Source organism: Lissotriton helveticus, chromosome 11, assembly GCF_964261635.1.
Source record: "Lissotriton helveticus chromosome 11, aLisHel1.1, whole genome shotgun sequence".
In the NCBI taxonomy this organism is placed as follows: domain Eukaryota; kingdom Metazoa; phylum Chordata; class Amphibia; order Caudata; family Salamandridae; genus Lissotriton; species Lissotriton helveticus.
Genome location: NC_136072.1, coordinates 139,902,415 through 139,924,022, shown reverse-complemented (window position 1 = coordinate 139,924,022; position 21,608 = coordinate 139,902,415).

Sequence of the window (21,608 nt, the reverse complement as noted above, 5' to 3'; positions counted from 1 at the left end):
CCCATTTAAGGGTGTCGTCAAACAACACCCTTAAATAACAAAAGGATCTAGTTATTGGGACCTTTTCATTACCCACTCTAAAAAGTACTGGGCCTTGGGACGGGTGCCGACCTACATAATGAAAGATTTTGCATTATTAATATTCAGATCCCGCTCTGCCATAAAACGCTGAAAAGCCTCTAGTAGGATCTGTAAACCCCTCGCTGTTCTCGCAATAAGAACAGCGTCATCGGCGTAAAGCAAAACAGGCGAACCCCGTTTCCCTACACGGGGAATATCAGTCCCGGTGTTAACAAGTTATTTCTCCAGGTTATTGATATACAAATTAAAGAGAAAGGGGGCCAGGATATATCCCTGGCGCACCCCTCGCTTGATGTTGAATTTTCTGGATACCCGGAGATCCTGGGCATATCTAATATTCACCATGGTATTACAATGTAGGTCTTCCAGGAAATTAACCAGGTTTTCCTCTACCCCCATGGCCCTCATGGCCCTCCACAGCTTCCCCCGATTAACACAATCAAAAGCTGAGAAGAGGTCCATGAAGGCCATGTAGATCGTACCCTGACGCGCCATTGTGTACTTTCCTATAATTAGATAGAGGTTTAGACACTGGGCTAAAGTGGAGTGACCAGGACGGAAGCCATTCTGTATATAGGCCATGATCTTATTTTTTTGGGCCCTAGCTGAAAGTCTTTCCAATATTACCCCACCTACCACTTTCACCACTGAATCCAGAAGAGAGATCGGTCTATAGCATGTAGTGCTATTGCGATCTCCCTTCTTAAAAACTGGGTCGATTGTAGATACTCCCCAGGATTCTGGGCACCCGGTCCTGGCCGCGGCATTAATTACTGCTTGCAGAACCGGGACCCACAGGCTGGGATTAGATTTATACAGGTCGGGGGAATGCCATCCGGCCCAGGCGTTTTGTTACATGTTAAACCTGCAATACCCTTTTCCACCTCAGCTAGCTCAAATATTAATGGCACATTATCAATAGTTGTGGGCTGTGACAGGTCCATGACCTGTGAGACACTGAAAATATCCTTAAAATGGGAAACCCATTGATCTTCCGTTATATTGTTTGTTACTTCACCACCCCGGGAATTCTCAAACAAAGGTTGATTAATTATACCCCAAAATTTAGAGCTGTTCCCCAAGGTACATGTTTCCAACAGGTCACTCCACAACCCATCTTGAATTACACTTTTACAGGCAGCCAGGGCTTTTTTGTACTCGTGGCGGCAAACACCAATTAAGTCTTTATTTCGTGGTACCATTTTTAAAGCTTCCTTTAATTTCCTCCCTGCCCTAGAACAGTTTGAGTCAAACCATTTTGGGTCTGTAAGTTTGGGGTTAGTAAACGGGGCACTCAAAATGTCTCCAATCTTAGAGTTAATGGAGGCAAACAAGTTAAGAATGACATTCGATTCAATACCTGTGTCACACAAGAAATTAATTCTGTAGAGCATGACTCATGCACCTTACTTTGGAATAAATCAGGAGCAACCTGACTCCATCTCATACAACGGTGCCCATCCGTCAGACTCATTTGAGCTGGCATGGACACCCTTGTTTGGGTGGCCAATGGCCTACCACCAATTGATACACACACCGGATTGTGGTTGCTGAATGCGCTCTCCATTATTTCGTACCCCTGAAATCGGTCAAGAATACCAGAGGACATCAAGATATAATCCAAAAAGGAGCCGCTTTCAGTTCCCTTCCCCAAGACAATTACTTGAGTATTTGGCCTGGATGATATTATAAGATGAATCCTGCTGGGCACTGCTAAAGAGATGAAAATAGCCAATCCGCCCTTGGCTCTACCACTCCTAGAAGGGGATGCAGGAACATAAAAGACCTTATAGCCCTCCAAATATAAATCGCTGGCCACCAACCAAGTTTCTTGAAGACAAATCACGGTAAATTGTATAATAAATTGTAGGAACAGGGGGTCCCTAACTTTACTAGATAAACCAGCAACATTCCACGATAGAATGTTCTAAATACCATAATGTGGGGGTAACATATTAACAGAGGCCAACGATGTAGTCCCAATATAATCTCCAATTGGCCCAGACTGGGCCCCACCTATCAGCATGGTAGTTTGTTCGAGGGATACAGGAGAAACCCCGTGCTGCAAACCATTTGCCTCACCCTCCATGTTGGCAGGAAGCGAGTCACAGTCGTCCAATCTGGATAAGGCTGTGAATCTATTTGAGAGTTCCGGCCCTGTGATATACGGGCACAATTGGCCCCTTGTTAGATGTTGAGTTTCCCCTCTCCCGTTGGATGATAATCTATGTAATCTATGGGCCCGCCCCCACTAGCTATGGCCCTATCTGGAGAATCTTTATAGAAATAAGCAAGAGGAGGCACCCGAATTCCTGAGTCGCCAAGGGGTACTTCCGAATAGGTGTCCCTAATGATACATTCCACAAGAAAGGGGCTGTTAAAGTTTACAACAACACAATTGCCCACCCCCTGTTTCCTGGACTTCCCTATCCAGTCGACACGACGGGCCATGATTATGTTTCATTCTATAAGAGGTGCCATGGAAGTAATATTGGATAACCAATGAGTTACCTTGTTTTTTAGCTGCGTAAAGTTCTCTCTAGATCCCACAGATAGGGGTGGCACAATATACAAAACTATCACCAAGGGGGTCGATTGTGGAGGTAAATGAGGAGAGGAGTTGGCCTAACGGCTAGGGCGCTCGACCTCGGACCTGGGGATCTGGGTTCCAGTCTAGGTAACGACGCCAAAAACCTCCTGTGATTCTGGGCAAATTACTTAATATCCCCGTGCCTAAAATGAATGCGTGTCCTCATGTAACGTAACTGGTGCTATGTAAAGTGCTCTGATACCTGATTCAGTTTAGGTCTAGTTCGCGCTATATAAAACTTTGAAAAAAAAAAAGAATAACTTCATAATTGCTGTGTCTGTTTTTGCTCAGCACGGGCTGATCCCGCTTTAACTGAGTTAAATCAGACTATAACGGACTTGGTGCATGAACCTCTGTGACATAATTTGGCCCCTGCTTGTTTGTAACTACTCTTAGTGGGCCATTGGAAGTCGTATCCTTGCTAACTATACTATCGGGTTGGTCTCTATTTACAGGGCAATATTGGTTCACTGGTCCCTTCATGTGTGGGAGGCTGGGATTTATAGGGACCCTTATAGGCATAATGGGCGGTTTACTTTGTTCCAGTAAAAGTTTCTCCATAACTTTCAACTTTTCCCATACTGGGGCCAGCCTGTTATCCATTAAACTGCCCAGGGCTTTTATTAAAGCATCCTGAAGCTGCTGCTGTGCAGAGTTCCCCAGTAAGAGAGATGATTGAGGGTTCTTCGAGCCAAGTTTGGAGGGTATATTTGATTTGGCTTTTTTTTGCAGGACCCCCAATGGGCTTTGATTTCCTTTCAACCCCCAAAGGTTACAACCGGAGAAAGCACATGGGGATTTACTTCCAGGAGGGATATATCTTGAGCATTCCCAGACTCCATCCCGGCACATGATAACTGGGACCCATCAAGTACCTCCAAAGCAGCCTCATTTACATTGTTTTTATCACCAGGTAGAGGAGAGACGTCCATAGAGGGTGATCTAGATAACCGTCTGTTTACCAATTCTATTTCTTTATCAAGCACAGAGGCCGCTCTCAACAGAAAGGCATCCATCGTAGAAACATTTGCCCTTGTTACACATTTATGGCTGTCCGCCCTCTGTGGGATCTTCCGCCTCCCCATATCGTACTCCCTGACCTCAGCAAACCAATATATTGTAAAAAACGTACGAGAACTTTCACCCTCGATGCGCAAAATCAATAGACTTTGTTTAAGTGACAATCAGGGTGTAGGATCAACAAGACAGTGCCCCAAATCACCCTCTGAATGAACTATGATCTTAAAATACTACTAATTCCCCTTGTAAGCACTACCATTTGAATGCGAATAAAATACACAAAACCAATATAGCAGAACAGATAAAGAGAAAAAGTCAAAGTCCAATGCGGACTAAAGAAAGAAAATGAGTTTCAGTGAATTAATGTGCTGCAAAGAGAGTGGGCCCAGCCCAGCCTCTTCTGGCCCCTGACGGCCACAGACGGCCCGCCCTTTGCCCGGGCTTAGCCCAGCGATTGCCTGCGCGGGTCCCGCGATGCGTGGAAGAGTTGAGGAATAATTAACCCCCGGTGTCAGGGGGAGGGGCTGATGCTCCGCTGCTCGCCCCGCAGTCTTTTTTTTTTTGCAGGACCCCCAATAGGCTTTGATTTCCTTTTAACCCCCAAAGGTTACAACCGGAGAAAGCACATGGGGATTTACTTCCAGGAGGGATATATCTTGAGCATTCCCAGACTCCATCCCGGCACATGATAACTGGGACCCATCAAGTACCTCTAAAGCAGCCTTATTTACATTGTTTTTATCACCAGGTAGAGGAGAGACGTCCATAGAGGGTGATCTAGATAACCGTCTGTTTACCAATTCTATTTCTTTATGAAGCACAGAGGCCGCTCTCAACAGAAAGGCATCCATCGTAGAAACATTTGCCCTTGTTACACATTTATGGCTGTCCGCCCTCTGTGGGATCTTCCGCCTCCCCATATCGTACTCCCTGACCTCAGCAAACCAATATATTGTAAAAAACGTACGAGAACTTTCACCCTCGATGCGCAAAATCAATAGACTTTGTTTAAGTGACAATCAGGGTGTAGGATCAACAAGACAGTGCCCCAAATCACCCTCTGAATGAACTATGATCTTAAAATACTACTAATTCCCTTTGTAAGCACTACCATTTGAATGCGAATAAAATACACAAAACCAATATAGCAGAACAGATAAAGAGAAAAAGTCAAAGTCCAATGCGGACTAAAAAAAGAAAATGAGTCTCAGTGAATTAATGTGCTGCAAAGAGAGTGGGCCCAGCCCAGCCTCTTCTTGCCCCTGACGGCCACAGACGGCCCGCCCTTTGCCCGGGCTTAGCCCAGCGATTGCCCGCGCGGGTCCCGCGATGCGTGGAAGAGTTGAGGAATAAATAACCCCCGGTGTCAGGGGGAGGGGCTGATGCTCCGCTGCTCGCCCCGCAGTCTCCTGGGGCGTGAAGTCCGGTCCGCTGCCTTTTGCCCCCAAACAGCTCCACTGCGATGCGTCTCCCGTGAAGCAGGAGGCACGAGAAGTAAATATGGCCCCCGGTGTCAGGGGCTGATGTTACGCTGCTCGCCCCGCAGTCTCCTGGGGCGTGAAGTCCGGTCCGCTGCCTTTTGCCCCCAAACAGGTCCGCTGCGATGCATTCCATTCAGGGCTGCTTATTTGTTGATTTTTTATTTTTATAATGACAATTGAGGCCAAACATAGAGAGAAGCAATGGAAACAAAAAGTGTGATTAATGACCAGGGAGAGATGGATGAGAAGTGTAAAACAGAACAGAAGCACAGGCAAATAGGGATGGATTGGAAAGCAGAAAAATAGTGAAAATTAATGCAGTGAACATATTATGATTGCTTAACCAACTTCTTCTTTAGTGCCCCAAATGTCTAGCCTCCAAACCTACACAAGTTGTATTTCAGTAGCACTTTAGATGATGCCCTTCACATTGTTTTAGCTGTACATTACTGCCTTAAAGGCCTACTTTAAATGAGCCATGTTTCACTGAGTGAATGAACACTACATTTGTATCAGGGAGTTAACACAGTAAAACACAAGCACTCATCTCACCGGAAGCCTCCATGTTTAAAAGCACAGTGACGTTAGACAAAGATGCTAGAAATAAAGAATGTAAAAGGAATCAAAATTGGCCTGATTCACAACGACTTTCCTATACCCTTCTCCTGTGGTACTCCTAGCTAATTCAAGTATTCAGGAGTAATCAAAGAGTACTACAAGAGTACATCACACACACTCATAGCAAAATGTGTGTGAATCAAGTGCACTGTTTTCAATGAAGAAAAATTAAAGAATGACTATACCTACTGTGCTTCTAGAACTCCTTGTGAAAAATGTCTGATGACAAACACAATTGTTTAGATTTATGATTGCTCTTAGCCCCAAAACTTGAAGGATGAGTGCTGTGAAATTGAAATGCATGCATTATAAATGTATGTGCATCACTCTGTTAAGTATATGTACACTCCATTAAAAGTAGTTAGAACATGTGAATGTTAAGGGTTCTATTGAAGACAATGATGTGGTTCAAGGCTAATAATGGATGGGATAGACTTTCTTCTCCAACACTCCAATGGCAGTTTTTTAGTGTCTTCCCTCTTAATTTAGAAAATGTACCCTCAGTTGGTGGAATGTTCTAATAGCCTTATAACCCTTCAGTCTTATGCTATACAGGTTGCTAAAGGACCTCTCCATTGTTAAAGGCACTCTCTTGTGACTTGGGCCTATAGCTCAGGTTCAGGGGGGGCTTACTTGAAAGCCCCTTGCACCACTTTTGCGTAATTTTTAAGTTGGGAAAAATGACGCAAAAGTGGCGCAAGGAGCTTGTAAATAAGCCCCAGGGTCTTTATCAACTAGTTCAGCCCTCAGCAGTGGATTATAATATATAAATTGTTTGGTTCAGAACAATGTTAAGTTTAAGTATTTAATCCCAGCACTAGTTCTGATTTGCTTAAGAGATGAACACTTTTTATTCTATAGTATGGTTTAAAGATTGGTTTTAGAAGAACAACTATTAAAACAATTGTAGACAATAAACAAACATCTCTATATACATTGCTGGAGAGAAATGCGGCTGTACTGGAGCAATTTGCTTCCATATTTGTCTGCTATATTTTCTCGTAAGGCAATTTACCAACTTGGTGTGAAACTGTGCAACACAGTGTGAAATTGTATTAGAGACCTTGCCTGGAACCCTATCAAAATTGATAGATTTCAGCTGAGCAAACCATGAATTCAGCGCCTCCAATAATGCAGTCTCGTTATTATTAGTAACATGTTGTTTGCAACAACATTACTCAAAAGAATCGCTGAGCAGAATACTGGCAATTTAAAGGTTAGGATCATTATATTTAAAATACCAGACATACAATTTGACAAAAGATACACTCATTTCGTTTTCTTACTATGATTGTAGCGTGTTACATTAAGTTCAGATATACAATTTTCAGAAAAACTGAACAGGGAAACAAAACCTTTGATTTTAGTCAGTGCTGCGCGAGCATCGGCACAGCACTTATTTAAACTCTAAGCTACACAGTCTCCTACATACTCGAGGTGAACACGAGCCCCGGTAGAATACAGCGTGGCATTTTATTTGAACATCACAAAGCAATAAATATCACGTAAAGGTAACATGATCATGAACAAGAAATTCAATTTAAAAACAAATGCTTGTTTAGCAGCTTGGGCTCTACATCTTTCCGGCAATCAGAGAACAGTCAATCTACCGGGGAACTCAAAAAGAAAGGATGCTAGCAAAACGGGTCAGTGGTCATTCTCAATCAGAAAACAAATTACGTGTTCCAGCATTATGTTGAGTCCTTTCAAATCTGACAAGTGCACTTTTCCAAGGGTATAAAATACGAGGGTGTACCATGAGAAGCAGAGGGAGTTTGTGCTTGCAGGTTATCTGCAATATAGTTGGTTTTATGACCTGAAGAATGGTTCATAATATGAATCACGGCTGTTGTTTGACAGATCTGTGGCTAAAACTGCTTGCTCTAAAATGGCAGACAATAGCAGCCTAAAATAATCAATTTGATTGGTTGGTTCTTTGCTGATTGCTTTATAGTTTGTTGTCATGAACTGTCCCCCTAATTTGCCCACCATGTACCCAGAAATATGTTGAGGAGCATCAGAGGAGTGCACATTTCTCTTTAAAGTGATAATTTAAAAAATGTGATTAGAGAGGTACATTCCGATTTGGTGTGAACGTGTTATTCCTTATCCAACGACCATTAGTGAATTTATTCTGACATGTTTTGCTATCGTGCTAGTTTTTGCCCCTGGCCTGACATAAAGAGGCGTATTTACAAGAAACTGGCGGCGCACAGTGGTAAGCCAAAATTGGCAAAACAGCGCTCCGATGGTTTCAAAACACAGGAATGCACTGTATTCACAAGAAGGCAGCCGCACCCCTGCATTACTACTAGCGCTGTTGCTAAAGCAGCTGCGTAGCGCCAACGCAGGCACCCTGACACCATTTTGCTGGGGTGCATGCGCTGCAGGGGCAACTGTTTTTGTTCAGGAAGGGACACCTTCCTGTACATAAACAATCTTTATAGGCGATTTGCTCCATCTATGTGTGCTGCAGAATGCAACACAAGTGGAAGTGGAAAGAGCAAAATACGAGAAGAAATAAATCATTTCTCCTCATATCGCCTGCTTAAGACCAGCTATTCCCTGGTGTATTTTTGGTGCTGCCCAATACCTTGTAAATATGGGGCAGCATCAAAAAGCATTGGGTGTTGTGGTGGAACGCCAACTTCAACACCCATTTCACACTAAGTGCTGTGTGAAATGGGGCATTATTTACAAGGAGGCATTAAGCCACATAATTGGCTTAACGCCACCTTGTGAATAAGGCGAAGGAGCTAATGCCACTAGAACATCAGAAAAAGTGACGTTCTGGTGTTGTTAACTCCTTGTAAATATGCCCTAAAGTGCGGAGACATAGTGACTTTAAGATGGTAAGAGGAAATAACTAAACATTACTGAATGACTCCAGCCTCTATAACTTTATTAGTGCAATAATGCGCTCATCTGCCACACTATCCCCTGTTCATTAAATTAGTCAGTTTCTGTTGATGGAGATTTTGTGCTACAGCACCACAGCTTTAGTGAAGATTGCGACCAGCTTAATTGCATATTCCACTTTCAAGCCAGTAGTAACCATGCAAACTTCTAATATATTATTCATTTATTCAGATATTTTGCAAACTATGCATAACTCAGTGCATGGTAAGTGTGTAAGACAAGGGAGCACAAAGATTCACCAATGTACAGTTTTCGGACATAAAAATGTGTGAACCCAAAACTTTACACTTATTTGGGATTATGGTTTCTTCCTTTTATATGTTCAATATTTTTTAAATCCATGCAACAACACTGTACCAGAATATATTGCTTATAGGTGACGGTACGCACAAAACAGATTCTATGTCAGGACCGGAGGCTTCAGATTATGCTATATTCTTCCTTCGCTTTATTACAATATTGCACACAGCAGCTCAGGAAACTAAATGTTCAACCATGCTCAAAGGAACAAAGAGCATCAAAAATCACTTGTAAGAACTAAAAAACTACAAGTCCCATGATATTAGTCCTGGTCATCCAACGTAGTCCTTCCACTATGTCCGCTACCAGGGTAGAAAGCCAGTCCTTCCTTCGACTTCCTCCTCTTTCTTCGCTGCTCACGCAGCCAGTTAAGTGCTCTTCCTGATTTTCTTGTTTATTTGGATTTCTGTTTTGTATTTAATTGCGCGTTGCTTCAGCGCTTGTTGGGGGCTTGTCGCGGCGTTCTTGCCTTTCAGAGCCCCGACCGCGGGAGCGTTTTTCGCTCCTTTCGCGGTCTTTGCCCGTTTTGTTATTGCGGTGCGGTAGACGCCCGCCAGAGGGTGCCCACACGTCTCGCTGGCTCCTCGGCGCTCTCCTCACTCTGGGAGACGTGCGGAGGAGTCAGTCAGCGCCGGAGCCTTGCCCTCGCCACCCCTTCACGCCCGGTAGACCCAGGTCTGTATTTCTGACCCCATTTGTTTTCAGACGCCCTGTTAAGGGTCTGTACAGCGGCTTGGACCGCGTTGAACGCCGGAAGGCGAGTTATGCACTGCATTTGCCTGTGTGTGTGGTAAACGCGCTGTGGGGGTGGTTTAGACCCAGTCCAGAGAGAGGGTCTGCGCGTTGGGGGTCACAGTGCAGCCCCAATTGCCAGGTCCTTGGCCCATAACTAAATTGCAGCCTTAGGGACTGCCCATATTCTGCCCACAGACGCCCGGTAGGGTAGGCAGTTAGATCACCCTCCCTAGTTGGGTTTACATGGCTAGAATGGAGGAAGATAATTATTTTGAGGAATCTAACCCCTCTTTCCAGGATGATGAATTTTACCAGGCGGTTGACAGTTCCATCTACCGCTGCGTGACTGAAATAGTGGGGCCCATGGAGGACCGCCTGTCAGCACGTATTGTTGAGGAGTGCCAGAAGTTAGCGTCTGCCCATTTACAAGGTTCGTCTGCCCTCCCGGGTCCATCGGGTGAGGGCCCACCGGCCCCTAAGATGCCACGTAGGGAAGGTGCTCCGTTGGGGGCACAGGGGGTGGACAAGGATGCGTTCGAACGCCTTAGGGATGCCTTCCTGGCTAACGCGTCTTCTGCCTCCCCTGCGCCGCTCGCGGGCCCTGACCCTTCATTGGACGCGGGGACTGCTCCCCCGTCTCCGGTGATATCTTCTCCCGATACGGACGATGATGGCGAATCTGTGCGCTCGTGGCGCCCCTCGGGCTCGGCTGTGGTCTTACCGCGGGATGGTTCGGGCATGTTGGACCCGGATGAGTTAGTGCATCCGAGGTCTGCGGCTTGGACACCGGGTGAGACCGTGGCTAAGTTTGTAGCGGGTCGCCTGCGCAAGCCCTTAGAGAAAGAGGCTAGGGGTTGCCTGCGTGGGGAGTGTCCGAGGCCCTCTCTAGAGGGTAAGGTAGCCCTGACCCCGGAGTTAGATGCGAAAATGGCCACTTTTTTGGCCAAGTTTATGAAAGACCCGCGCAAAGGCATTGACCGCTCCTGGCGGTCATGCCAGGATAAGCTCCTTGACGCGGTCGGGCCCGCCACGAAGATTCTTGACATGGCGGAGGAGGCGAAAGCCAATGGTACCGTCATTTCCCCTGAGGTTTTGTCTAACTGGGCCCAGAGGGTGATAATTTTCCTTGGAAACGCTAACTGCGCCCTTTCCACTGAACGTAGACGTTCCCTCCTCATCAAACTGGATCCCAAGTTGGGGGACTTGGCTTCGTCAGAAGCAGGTGTGGTAGCCCAGGGTGGTCTTTTTGGGGAGCCCTTCATCAGGGAATTAGGTAAATTTGTCTCTACCTTTACCTCGTTGGACAAGGCGCAGTCCACCATTAAACGCGTCTTTCACCAGCGTTTTTCTGGAGGGGCCGGTCGCGGAAGGGGCCGCGCGCCCGGCCGAGGGCAGAATGCCAATAACAGAGGTCAAGGCTCCGGCAGAGGACAGTACCAGACCTCTGCCAACTTCAACAATTTCTATCCCACAAGAGGACAGCGCTTTGGCGGCAGAGGCTTCCGCAAGAACCCACGACCCAACAATACCAATGGTGAGTGTCCTTTCTTTGGATCAGGTTCCCATAGGGGGGAGGCTGGCAACCTTTTACGAGGAGTGGGCATCGCTCACTGCCGACGCATGGGTCTTACAAACCGTCCGTGGTTTTCACATAGAATTCTACGATCAGCCTTTTCAGGAGGTTTTGCCTCGGCCGATTGTGTTTTCAGAACCCGACGCGCTTTTGATCGACGGGGAGGTTCAGGACTTGCTACGCAAGGGAGCCATCTGTCGATCAACGCGCCACCCCGCTGGTTTCATCAGCAATGTGTTCCTGGTGGACAAGACGGATGGAGGCAAACGCCCGGTGATCAACCTCAGGGAGTTCAATGCGTGGTTGGTCTACCGGCATTTCAAGATGGAGGGGATCCACCTCCTTCGGGACGTGCTTCTCCCTCTGGATTGGATGGTGCGGTTGGATCTCAAGGATGCCTACTTGGTCATTCCTATCCACCCTCCACACCGTCGTTTTCTGCAGTTCTGTTGGAAGGGCGCGGTGTTCGAGTTCACCGCCCTTCCGTTCGGACTTTCCTCAGCTCCGTGGTGCTTCACGAAGGTGTTGCACCCGGTGGTGGAATACCTGCGAGGTCAGGGTATTCGGATGTTGGTGTATTTAGACGACCTTCTTTTGATGGGCCAGTGTCCAGTGGTCCTGGCGGGTCAGCTTCGGCAAACCGTCTCCCTACTACAGCGATTGGGGTTCGTGATCAACGGTCCCAAGTCTGCTTTGGTTCCCACTCAGAAACTTACCTTTCTAGGCTTCGTTATAGACTCAATCGGAGCTACGCTCAGTCTCCCCTCAAGGAAAACCGCCAAGATCAGACATTTGCTTCGACAGACGATCGCAAAGGATCGGACGTCGTTGCGTCACATTGCCAGGGTGGTGGGCCTCCTGTCGTCTTCCATCCAGGCGATCTTCCCGGGGCCGTTACACTACAGGGCGCTTCAACGCCTCAAGGCCCACCATCTGAGACGGGGTATGTCCTACGACCAGATGGTGCCCCTTACGGAGGAAGTGAAAGAGGAGATGTCTTGGTGGCTCACGCACATGGAGGCGTGGAATGGGCGTGCGATCTTCGGATCGGTCCCGGATTTAGTCATCGAATCCGACGCCAGCAGATCGGGCTGGGGCGCCCGATGCGGGGATTTCTCCACCGGCGGCGCCTGGTCTTCCGACGAACAACAGTTACATATCAACTGTTTGGAGCTCCTAGCGGGGTCCTTTGCGGTCCGTTGCTGGACCAAGGACTCGGCGACAGCCTGTGTCCTGCTGAAAATGGACAACGTCTCGGCGGTACGCTACGTGAACCATCTGGGAGGTCCGCTCTCTCGAGCGCTAGCGAATTTGGCAAAGACTTTTTGGGACTATTGTCTCTCCCGGCACATTTCGGTGACGGCGGAATACTTACCGGGCCGAGTCAATCAGGTGGCGGATTGGCATTCCCGACATCTGCGGGATTCCAGCCAGTGGATGTTAGATCCCCGTGTGTTTCAGTGGCTCGCCGACCTGTGGGGTCCGTTTACGGTGGACCTGTTTGCGTCCCGCCTGGATCACCAACTACCGCGGTTCTACAGTTGGAGACCGGATCCTCTAGCGGAGGCCACGGACGCCTTCCTGCAAGATTGGAGCCGGGACCGGCCTTATGCCTTTCCCCCTTTTTCGATGGTGGTCCGGGCGGCAGCGCAGCTGCGCCGCCAGGGGGCGGACTTGGTGTTGATCACGCCACTTTGGAGATTGCAAGTCTGGTTTCCGGTTCTTCTGGAACTTTCTTGGGATTTTCCAATCCTACTCCCCCAGTTTCCTCACCTCCTGCTGAATCCGAGTCGGGAGCCGCATCCTCTCATCACTCGGAGTTCGCTCCGCCTCATGGCGTGGAGGCTTTCCGGGGCCGTTGGTCGCTCCCAGGCCTTTCGGGATCGGCTCGGGGCCTCCTGTCAAAAGCCTGGGCTGATAGCACGACAAAGCGATACAAATCCGCTTGGCTTCGGTGGATGCGTTGGTGTCTTCGAAGGGACCTGGATCCCCTGGTCGCGGGCCTTGTTCCCATTTTAAATTTCCTAGCTGAATTGGCGACGAAAGGCCTGGCATATAGGACGATCAATGCTATGCGTTCTGCGATTTCTGCGGGTCACCAACCGGTGGAGAATTCCCCGGTGGGGGAACACCCCTTTGTTTGTAGGCTCTTGCGAGGTATTCGCCTGACGTTGCCTCCAGAACCCAGGTATTCGGTTCTTTGGGATGTCAACGTGGTCTTGAATTTGTTTTTGTCCTGGCCGGCTAATCGTTACTTGTCATTGAAAGAGATTTCGGTGAAATTAGCCATGCTTCTATGCCTGGTATCTTGCAGGCGAGTTTCAGATGTACGCGCATTGGATGTTTCCGCGCGTGTTTTTTCTCCGGATGGAGTTACCTTCACGGTGGGGCGTCGCACGAAGTCCGCAACTCGATCTATTTCGTACCCGGCTTTTGTGGACACCCCGAAGTTATGTGTTGTGCATTGCTTGAAAGCTTATGAGGACATTACCCCGGCAGGCGAGCGACAGTTACTAATTGCCTTGCGTAAACCACACAAAGCAGTCTCCTCCCCCACTATTGCAAGGTGGGTGCGTTGGGTCATGCAAGAGGCAGGCATTGATACGAAACTTTTTGGGGCTCACTCGGCCAGGGGGGCCATGGCCTCGAAGGCTTTTTCAGTCGGAGCTCGTTTGGAGGATCTCATGCGAGCAGCGGATTGGTCCTCGGATTCCACGTTTAAAAGGTTCTATTTCAAACCAGTAGTGGACCTAGCCCAGTTGGTGGTGAGTAAGCTTTGAACTAGCATAATCTGAAGCCTCCGGTCCTGACATAGAATCGAAATTTGCCTAGCTTATGTAACGGTAAGTTTCAATTCTATTAAGGACACGGAGGCGAGGATTATCCCACCCAGCTAACCCTCCATAGTCGGGACCCACCCGTATGGCAGTAAGTAAAGCGTTTTCAAACTGTTCTACATTGTAGTTCTGTTGTGCCAGTCTTACGATGCTCCTCTGTTCGCACGTTGTGGCAACTGGTTTACGCTGTTGTTTTTCTGCTAGGAAACGATGGTGTCAAACAGGACCAGTGAGAGAGGGGTGTGATCTGCACGAAGAAAGAGGAGGAAGTCGAAGGAAGGACTGGCTTTCTACCCTGGTAGCGGACATAGTGGAAGGACTACGTTGGATGACCAGGACTAATATCAAGGGACTTGTAGTTTTTTAGTTCTTACAAGTGATTTTTGATGCTCTTTGTTCCTTTGAGCATGGTTGAACATTTAGTTTCCTGAGCTGCTGTGTGCAATATTGTAATAAAGCGAAGGAAGAATATAGCATAATCCTCGCCTCCGTGTCCTTAATAGAATTGAAACTTACCGTTACATAAGCTAGGCAAATTTCGATTCTCATGTATACTGCCGTAACCTTGATGCCTCAGTCTTGATGCCATCTATGTCTGAACTTTCCCAGTACTAAGTGCTCTGATTCCTGTTAGGCAAACATGTTTCTATGAGTAAGAACTGGCTCAATCTTGGTTTGTTGGGGGTAGACAGCAAGGACTTTCTCAGAGATGCAAAAAGTGGTACGTGTCCACTATTAAAAAAAGAACGTTACATTTAAGAAATAAATGAAATAGCACTTCACAAGTAATTTAATTTCAAATACATATTTATTTTTTTAAATGACAAAAATGGAAAAAACTGTATATAGTGATCATGAACTATTTAAAAGCTACTCTAAAAACAATGGGGCATATTCTCAATGACTTATAGTTGAGTTAACAGTACTTTATCGCAGCCAAAGTGGCGATAAATGTATTGCCCCATTCACAAGCTGGTGTTAACAGCACAAAGCATGAGTTTACCTGCGATAGCAGCCGAAAAAAACATTGCCACAGATGACCCCCTCAACTATTGCTAATGAGATGCAGAGTGGGCGTTCCCGTGCCAAAAGCCGCAACAACACCACTCCGCAACATTCTCAACGACCAACCAGATCGGCGATAAAAACTCAAAACAGGCGATAAGGCGCATAGCAGCAGGAAACTAACACCTGCTCTGACCTGGTGTAAAGTCGGGCGATAGCCTGCACCACAAAAGGGAGCCCAGCCCAGAGCCACACCTGAAGGGCAACAGATGCCATGGAGCCAATGATCATGCAGCTGGGTGCCCCAACAGGGCCACAACACTCACCGCACCCAGCCCCAGGACCTCCCCAGGCAAAGACATGCCACATCAACTACACAAAACATGTACCAAATAATCAGCCTGATGTCGCAAAATCACCTGATGTCGCACAATCACATTTGGAGACATGCATGTGTCATCACAAAAATGAGCATCACACATTCACCTTCGAATTAACAATTGAATATGTATTCAAAGAAACACATAACAGAAAGGAAGACACATGGCGGCTCTCCTCGGGACAATCTGTAGGTCACAGCCTGCAAGACAAAAATCCAGATGAGAAGTGTGTCTTGTTCTCATCAAAGGACAGAGAGAGAGCGAAGGAGAGAGCGAGATACAGAGAGAGAGAAAAACAGGGAGAGAAAGAGAAAGACGGATCGAGAGGGGGAGAGAGAGAAAGACGGACTGAGGGAGAGAGAGAGAGAGACAGATTGACCGAGAGGGGGAGAGAGAGAAAGACGGACAGAGAGGAGGAGCGATAGATAGCCAGACAGAGAGTGGGAGAGAGACACAGATAACAGAAGAGATGGACAGGGAGAGAGAGTGCCAACACTGCACACCCAGGCCTCACTGCTCACCTGCTGACACCGGTGTGTCTCCAACCACGTGCTGGTATAAAGTGCAGTTCACCAGGTCCCACATCTGAAACTGATCCACCATCTGAAACAGAGTCCGGATACATGAATGGCAAAGTACATACAATGTATCTATTCAAGAAGAACTAGTCTACTTAGACGTAATAGGAGTCACAAAGGTGAATGGTTGATGATATATGTTTAAAGAAAAAGTCTTGTTTCTTTTAATAATGCCCTCACCCACCAACCTAGTTGGTGGCATGCTTCCTCATCGGGCCCACTCGATGACACCAAATGTGTCCCGGGTGTGCTTCAACACCTGTGTTACAGCGGAGCAGGTATATTACTGGATGTGCAGTGTTAGTGACGTGAGAGGTGATAGGTTTAAAAACTGTCCAGTGGTCCCATTTACCCAAAGGATTTACTTTAATGCTTGGGCCTCTGGCAGTAAGAAAAGCAATGCGTTGGATGTAGGTGGAGTAGTATTTAGGGTACTCCTGAATCCAGTGGGTGGTCTATATGTTTCAGTCAGGCCTTATGTTATAAACTGGCTTTCCTCAGGACCTATGTGATGAGTGAAGGTATGAACTATGCTACTGATCGTCTCATAGAGAAAAGAAATTTGTTGCACGCTCTAAGGTGCGCTGTATGTAAGAGGGGGCTTCCCTCACAAGGCATTAACTGATGTGGATGTAGTGGTAGCAGCAGCATGCATCAGCATCAGGCCTTGTGGCAGCAATGCTATTAGGAGGGTTTTGAGGTCATTGAGGAACCCAGCTACCACTCGCTGGTGTGCAGCCGTTGCAGCCGCTTTTTCCACATTCGCCCGCTCCATGGTCTTCATTAACCTCCGCATGTTTCCCAACTCCCGTGTGACATCATTAGAGCCACTCTGACTGGACAGTTGTTCAAATCTCTGAGTTAGAGCTCCAGCGATGCCAGCCATGGTCCATTGGAGAGCATGGAGCAGACTGTGGGTGTTTGTTAGGGACCGTGAGTGGTCCCTGTTGGGACTTAGACACCCACGCATGGCATCTAGTTTGTCTGCCATGCAATTGAAGCCTACCCGCACCTGTTCAGCCAGCTGCTCCTGGAACCCCAACACATGGCATTGGAAGGCCATGTGTTCTTCATGGGGGTCATGGGAGGCAGCCGTTGTGGTGGGTGCTGCCTGCTGTGTGGTCTGTGCAAGGGGTGGCGTTTCCTCATAGCAGCTGGGCTGCCCAGCTCCTGGAAGTGGGCTGCGTAGGCTCTCCACGAGCAATTGGAGGGCATCGGAGTCAAAGCTGTGGTGGTCCTATTTGTCATCAGAGAAGAGTGGGTGTGCTGCTATTCAGGAAAAGAAGGTTTCGGAATGGCTATATAATGCCAGTAATAGGCATGCACCTCAAAAAAAAGTTAAATTAGCCCGTCTTGCGGATGCACAGGGATGGTTCTCCAATGAACTCAAGACTCAGAAGCTAGCCTTGCGCCATCTGGGGAGGCAGTGGACTCTGAAGTACTCTCCCGAGAAAAAAAAACTACTGTATATCACTGCCCGGAAAGACTACAAGAAGAGCATCCTCACTGCCAAAGCTGCTCACTTTTCCACATGCATTAGTAACTGCCATAAAAACTCTAAAGAAATGTTTACTATAATCAAAGAACTAGCTAATCCTTAGCGAATCCTCCTGAAAGCCACGCCCTCCCAAGAACTGTGTAATTCAATAAATGATTATTTTATCGATAAAATCACTACCATTAAGGTCAGTATTCCCACCCATACGGCCTCCCTGGACCCACCTGTCTTGCATAGAAACAATCATATTCTTAGCTCTTTTCCTACTATCAGCATTGAGACTTTCCAAGATCTTCTAGTCAAAGTCAAATCAGGCTCCCCTTCTTACTGCTGCCCTCCCCATATACTCAAGGACTGCCTCGCAATCCACTCCGGCCCCGCTCTTGCCCTTCTGAATGAGTCACTCTCATCTGGCTTAGTCCCTTTTCCTTTTAAGAAGGCCGTAGTGGTACCCCTCCTGCAAAAATCTGGAGCTGATCCTGCGCTCTTGTGTAATTATTGTCCGATCTCCCTGCTCCCCTTTTTGGCAAAGGTCCTAGAGGGCCACGTAGCTAAATGCCTCTCCAACTTTTTAGAGGAGTCAAAATATTTGGATTCTCATCAGGCCGGTTTTAGGCCAGCCCATTTCACCGAGACCGCGATCCTCGCTGTCCTGGATATTTTCCTGGATAACACTGATAGAAGCTCTCCTCAAGCACTGGTGCTATTGGATCTCTTCGCCACCTTTGACATGGTCGACCATATTATTTTGGCCGACCGTGTCAAACAGGCAGGGGTCCAGGGGTCCGCAGCCTGTTGGCTTACCTCCTTTTTGGAGGACCGCTCACAGGCTGTCCGCCAAATACATTACTTGCCCCCCCTCGCAATACTGTCTGCGGGGTTCCTCAGGGCTTGGCTCTCTCTCCCCACCTATTCAATCTTTATATGGCCCCCCTGATCCAGTCTCTCAAAGACAGGAAGGTGCCGGTATTCAACTATGCAGATGATTTACAACTTGTCCTTAAAGTTGACAACCTGCACAGCTCTGTCATCGATTTCCAGGCCACCATGCTGCACATCCAACGTTGGTTGGATCATAACCATCTTAAATTAAACCCTGGTAAGACAGAGATTGTTCTTACTGGGGACAGCCATAAATTCTGGGGCCCACACTATTGGCCATCGGAGCTAGGATCCCTTCACCTCCACTTCGGCCAAAACATTGGGAGTCTCTTTCAACAGTGACCTTTCATTAAAAACCCAGGTCGGCGCGGTTGTGTCCAAGTGTTTTTATCAAATGCGCAAGATCAGGACAATACATTGGTTTCTCACTCAGGACGCACTGATCCAGGTCACAATAGCCACTGTTTTATCACACCTGGATTATCCTAACTCTGTGTACTTAGGAATGCCACATTACCTGCTTAAACGTCTACAGATGGTCCAGAACCATGCAGCACGATTGGTCTTTCGACTACCTAGATGGCAACCAGCAACCCCACCGTATAGGAAATTGCATTGGCTCCCCATTTCCCAGGGCTGTGTTTTTAAAACTGGCTGCCTCATTTTTAAAGCGCTGCATGGCATCAGCCCTACGTTCATTAATAGCCTAATATTCAGACACACTCCCAAGCACAATTTAAGGTCTGCCCATCTCTCTCTCCTCTCTATCCCGGTGTTTAAACAGGTATGTCAAGGAGGCGGCAGATTTGCCACTCTTGCCCCCAAACTGAGGAAATCTTTCCCGTTGGAAATACGGTTGTGTACAGACCTTTTGCAATTTAGGAAATCCCTGAAAGCCTGGCTATTTGCACAAAGCTAGATTCGATGTCCCTATTTGACAGCATTTGGAGCCTATTAGCGCCATGAAGCCACCCGGCGTGCCTGCGCTTGATACATTTTTATTAACATTGACATTAACATTATGAGGAGGTGTTGATTCTCCTTCTGCAATGTGAAGAAGAGGTGCCGTTTAACAATGTGTCCACATGTATGTTGCCGCATTGTACATGTTTTCATACAGCCTGCATGACTATGTACTTTGGGACTGTTTGGGAGTAGCTGCCTATTTGATGGGGGACAGTGGACATTTCGACAACAGACATGTGTGTGTTTGTACTTGTACATTATCAACTCACAATTCCCTGCAATGCCAAATGTGATTGGCCAGTGTCTACACCCATGCAGCACCAGTTGCGTCCTGTGTTCTCTTGTGGACGTGTTGCGGTTTGTACCACATTGTTGTCATTGTTGATGTGCTCTGCATTTATTTGTATGTGCTGCATTTCGGGGGAGTCGCCCCTGCAGCTCTGATTTTGCTGCCCCTTCTCTATTTCATGCGATGTGCCTTAGACTTCTGTGCTTATACAGTGCTGAGATGTTACATTCTTGGGTACATTGGTCTCTTGGTGGGAGTTTGGGGTCTGGGGCATGGTTTGTCCGCAGATGTGCTCAGCTCAACTGTGCATGTGTGCCATTGTGCCCATCTCTCCCTGTCCCACCAGTTCCTGGTCGTCACTCACCCTGGTGCTGATGTGTCCGGTCATATTGAGCAGTGTCCGGTCCCCCAACTCCTGCCACCGGCTCCCCACTGATGACTGTGGACACCATTACCTCCATATCGTCCAGCTCCTCCTGTAGCGCAGGACTTCCACCTCCAGTCTGCATTGCTGCCTTCCGGTTGTCGGCGAGTTTCAGCTTGGTTTTGTGCTTGACATCATTCCAGCGCCTCTTGAGCTCTTCCATTGTCCTCTTCAGAAATCCCACTGCATTCACCTTGTCCACGATGTACTGCCATAGTCCATTTTTGGTTCCTAATGACACAGTGGAGGTGACGAACAGTTGTTGATGGTGTTCTACCACCTCCTGTATCAGGTTCCTGTTTTCATGAGGACTGAATCGCTTCTTCCTACTCTTCTTCTCCTTGGTCTTCCCTGACCCCGAGGTCCCAGGCAGGTCCTCTGGGGGGCTTGTGGGGTTATGATTCTCCTCCATACTTGCTCCGGCAACATCCATTGTGCTTCGCTGTTGTTTGGCAGTTGTTTGTCTGTTTTGTTTCTACTTTTTTCTACTTTTATGGTGATTTTTCCCACCTGACGTGTGTGAATTGCAGGCCTGTTGCTGGATTTTGCTGATTTTTTTTTTTGTATCGCGAATGGCCTCATCGCAGCATTTTTTGCGTTCGTGTTTCACATTTTTGCAGTGTGGCATTGCTTTTAACATGGTCATTTGACACATTATCTGGAGGCTATCTCATGGTACGGCCCTGTTGTGAATACTTGGTTAACAGGGCGTAATTTTTCCACGATAGGCTGCGATGTTGAAGGTTGCGTTAAGTTACTTTTGTCAATGGTTATCACAGGTTCTTGAGAATATCCCCCAATGTAAGTAAACTGGGGAAATGCAAACCCCTCTTCTATTCTCTACCATGACTCAACAATGAAGCAACAATACCTCGGACGAAGTAGTGGTTCTTCACAGTGAGTTTTATCTTCCAGGCATAGCAATCAAAAATCGCCTACGTGGAAAGACCGGAAGTTTTTGTCAATTCACCAAAATGCATCTAACTTTGCATCTTTTTCGGTCAGACTTCTGCTATGTCTTAGTCCTCCAGGTCTGAAACATTTCTAAGAAACAACGTTTAGGAAACAGGGCTCCAACTTCTTCTTTAGAACTCTTTTAGGTTGCTGGAAGGCTCCATAGGTCTGCCAGTCAGGCCCACAGTAATAGCTTCAATTGGCAAAGTAAGTGTCAGACAGTCGGAAAATAATGTATGTATTTTAAACCTAAAACCTAATGTATTTTCCTGAGGGTTATTGATGTGCACAAACAGTAACTGGAATGGGACATGAGAATATTAACAGTTGTACAAGTTTTTCATAGTGCAAAATTACACTTTTGTCGGATTCACAGAATCCCGCCCAATAATATTGAGCCAGAAATCTGTTTGTGAGTCCCAAAGAAACTTATCAGAAACATCCATGCAATGAGGTTGGATAATCAAAAGGTAATGTG